General features: G+C 38.6%; 1 long non-coding RNA gene across 1 annotated transcript in view; it reads left to right on the forward strand.

Moving 5' to 3' along the window:
- LOC128248386 (uncharacterized) overlaps positions 1-2,147 on the forward strand; it is a 19,745-nt gene extending 17,598 nt beyond the window's left edge. Inside the window, exon 3 of the long non-coding RNA XR_008264625.1 lies at positions 1,861-2,147. This is a non-coding gene — a long non-coding RNA (uncharacterized LOC128248386). The remainder of the gene's footprint in view (positions 1-1,860) is intronic.
- The last annotated feature ends 1,707 nt before the right edge of the window (positions 2,148-3,854 follow it).

Here is a 3,854-nt window from a genome sequence, read left to right on the forward strand (position 1 = left end):
ATATCGGGAAGCGGCGGTCCGATTTACGCGAAATTTGTTTTACTCTGTTAGCATTCACATTTCAGGGGTACCTTACTTTCAGAGTATTTTCCCATTATACACCGTTTTAGCTGTATTAAATTAGAGACAAGCACGCAAGCAGGCAATCACAGACTTTTATATAGATTGTGTGTGTGTGTGTGTGTGTGTGTGTGTGTGTGTGTGTGTGTGAATAAGCAAGTAGGAATGGAAATGTAATTTTGTACCTAATTAAATCCTTGTCATTTAATTTCTTGCTATTACGATAAAGTTAAATATGATAATTAATAGTTCAATAACTTACCTGTAAGTAATTGGGAAATAATAGCAGGAAAGCCAACTCAGTAAACAGATGCATGATAGTTAAGCATATTAATATAATGATAAAGGAAAATGATTTATTGTATTCACATAAGTATAATCTTTCTGTCTCATTCTCTGTCTTACTCTCTTTCTTTACATATCTCTTTCTCTCAGTTCACACGCACGCGCACATACACGTGCGCATACAGAACTTATCTTTCCCTCTGCATGTTTCTTTGCCTCATTCTTCGTTTTCTAGGGATGAAAAGCAAAGTCCCTCGATCTCAGCAGAAATTGAACTCGGAACGTAAAGACGGACGAAAATCCGCTGAGCATTTATTTTGTCTAGCTCGCTACCTTTGTGTTCAATTTATGTTGTTGTTGTTGGCACTCTGTCGCTTACGACGTCGAGGGTTTCAGTTGATTCAATCAACAAAACAGCCTGCTCGTGAAATTAACGTGCAAGTGGCTGAGCACTCCACAGACACGTGTACCCTTAACGTAGTTCTCGGGGATATTCAGCGTGACACAGTGTGACAAAGCTGACCCTTTGAATTACAGGCACAACAGAAACAGAAAGTAAGAGTGAGAGAAAATTGTGGTGAAAGAGTACAACAGGGTTTACCACCATCACCCTGTCGGAGCCACGTGAAGCTTTGGGCGTTTTCGCTCAATAAACACTCACAACGCCCGGTCTGGGAATCGAAACCGCGATCCTATGACCGCGAGTCCGCTGTCCTAACCACTGGGCCATTGTGCCTCTTCGGTGTTCAATTTAATACTAGTTCCAAATAAAGTGGCGAGCTGGCAGAATCGTTAGCACGCGGAGCATAATGCTTACCACAATTTCGTCCGCCTTTACGTTCTGAATTCAAATTCCGCCGAGGTCGACTTTGTCTTTCATCGACTCGAAAGGATAAAATGCAAAGTCGACCTCACTGGTATTTGAACTCAGAAAGTAAAGATGGACAAAATGTTGGTAAGCATTTTGGCTAGCGTGCTAAAGATTCTGCCAGCTCGGTACCTTATACGATGTTGATTTCCAAAATTTGTCGAACCCAGTGTGATTTGAGCTCAGAACGTAAAGCCGCTAAACCATTTGTCTGGCGTACTCACAACTCTGTCAACTTGATACCTTATACAATGTTATAATATTGGAAATATAGTGCCTAATATACAATGTAATTATTACATCTGCATTATATATGTAATAATTAAATTATATATTAAGCACGTCAATGTATTTTGTAATGCATGTTATCCCTTGGTCTGTGGAGAAATTGTTTCACATGAAACCGGTCTGCGGTGCAAAAAAGTTTGGGGACTGCTGGTCTCGACCATCGGTAAGCTGCTTCTTTTGGAGGCATGTCAATACTCCTTCCAGCCTTCGGGAAGCAGAAGTATGCTATTTCCATTTCACTCGCTCTTGAGTTACTACTGAACTCGATCCCTGTCTACAACGCCGTTTTGGCGTATAACACTACAATTTGTTTTCTTTTTTGTACCTCTGTTAATGTCGTTTTTTTTTTGTGTGTGCAGGTTATGATGGTGATGTTAATTATAATAGTGCCACTCGACAGCTCATTGTTGTATAACACCAGAATACGACTGCTCTTGTCAGAAACAATACATTTTAATCTGCTAAGCTTCGCTGAAAATATTTTCGAATGATGCCGTTTTTTTGGCTTTGTCAAGCAAAGCTGTTAACTGCTGTCACGGCTTTCGTGACTGCTTCTAACTGCTCCCCCCCTCTTCAAGCAGCAAACATGTTGACATTTTTACTGAAAATATGTTACATTTAATAAAAACAAAACTTTAACCATTAATTGTTAATATTATTTCAGACAATAATGGAGTATGAAAAAACAAGCATATTTATATGTCTCCTCTAATTAAAGGAAACATGATTTTGCCCGAAAATGTATTAAACAATATTAACAGTTAACATTTTAAATTTTGGAATTGAACTTGTTTGGCAAGCGACTTGATCTGTGATCGCTTGTTGAGACTAAGGCAATTACGTTGTAGAAGTGTCATTTTTGAAATTTCAGAAAATCTCGGTGTTCTTTTTTTTTCTTATCTCTTTTTCTTCTCGCTTTATTCTTTTAAAATATTTTTACATCTGTTTTTGCTCAATTTTAGAACATACGGGTCTATTATATAGTTGTGCTTGACATTTGATAGGGGTTGCCATTAGTGTCACCTTTAGTTTCAATTTTTTGCTTATTTATAATGTTGTAGTATCATTACTCCAATTGTATTTTGTCTGTAATTCTAATTATAACCCTTTCTACTAAAAAAAAGCACAAGACCCTAGAGCTCAGCTGGTATTTATTTTATCGACCTCGAATGGACGAAAGGCAAGATTTGAACTCAGAACAGAAAGATGGACGAAATGCTAAGCATTTTGTCCGGCGTGCTATCGATTCTGCTAGTGAATGATAATATAACAACGATGACGACGGTAGCGGAGTCGTTTGTAATGGTGCTGGTGATGGCGGTGCTGGTGATGGCAGTGCTGGTGAAAGCACTGGTAGCGGCGCTGGACGCAGCGGCGGTGCTGGTTTTGGTTGTTGTTGTTGGGGAGGGATGAGTGAGGGGGTGAGTAATAATAGGTTTTGCGTTTTATGAGGGATAGTTGTAACGTAAGTAACGTAAGTAAAATGTCACTGCCGTTTGAAGTAAATCAAAATCTGGTCGTAAACTTGATTTGCACGGTTTCTTTAGTGTTTACTACTATGGAAACCTTGTAATATAGCCGTTATACTCGGCTATTGATGCCAGCTTCTAAGGGTGGGAAAAAAAGCTCTATTCTAGAGTCTTCCTGCTTCATTTTCCTAGTAATGTCGTTTCGCTTGACATAATAAATATTGTTTACGCAAGAGTGAATAAGTCCTAGACCCCTCTGTTAGATATATTTAAAATATTACTACAAAGTGTATCTTACATTTATCTTTATTTTCACCCTAAAATTTATAATACATTTTACGAGCAATCAAAGTGTATCTCATATGTTAAACTCTCAGTATCAGATTGCATGCTTTATCTAAACGATTCTGTATATATTCAGCTATAGAATGATCATTTTTAAATCATATTGGTTTCAAATTTTGTCACAAGGCCACCAACTACTTATTTTATTGCCCCCGTAAGGCAAAGTCGACCTCAGCGGAATTTGAACTCAGAACGTAAGGACGAAACGAAATGCTACTAAGATTTTGCACGGCGTGCTAATGATTCTACCAGCTCGCCGCCTTAATCATATATTATATAACCACTACTAGTAATTTATATAAATGTAAATGCAGAACAATCCTTTCTACTAATGGCACAAGGCCTGAAGTTTGTGGGGAGGGGACTAGTCGATTACATCGGCCCCAGTGTTTCACTGGTACTTATTTTATCGAGCTCGATAAAATTCCTCAGCGGAATTTGAACTCAGAACGTAAGGACAGAACGAAATGCCGCCAAGCGTTACGCACGGCGTGCTAACAGTTCTACCAGCTCGCCGCCTTTTGCAAATGTAGAATAAT

The sequence above is a fragment of the Octopus bimaculoides genome, chromosome 7, assembly GCF_001194135.2.
Source record: "Octopus bimaculoides isolate UCB-OBI-ISO-001 chromosome 7, ASM119413v2, whole genome shotgun sequence".
Classification (NCBI taxonomy): domain Eukaryota; kingdom Metazoa; phylum Mollusca; class Cephalopoda; order Octopoda; family Octopodidae; genus Octopus; species Octopus bimaculoides.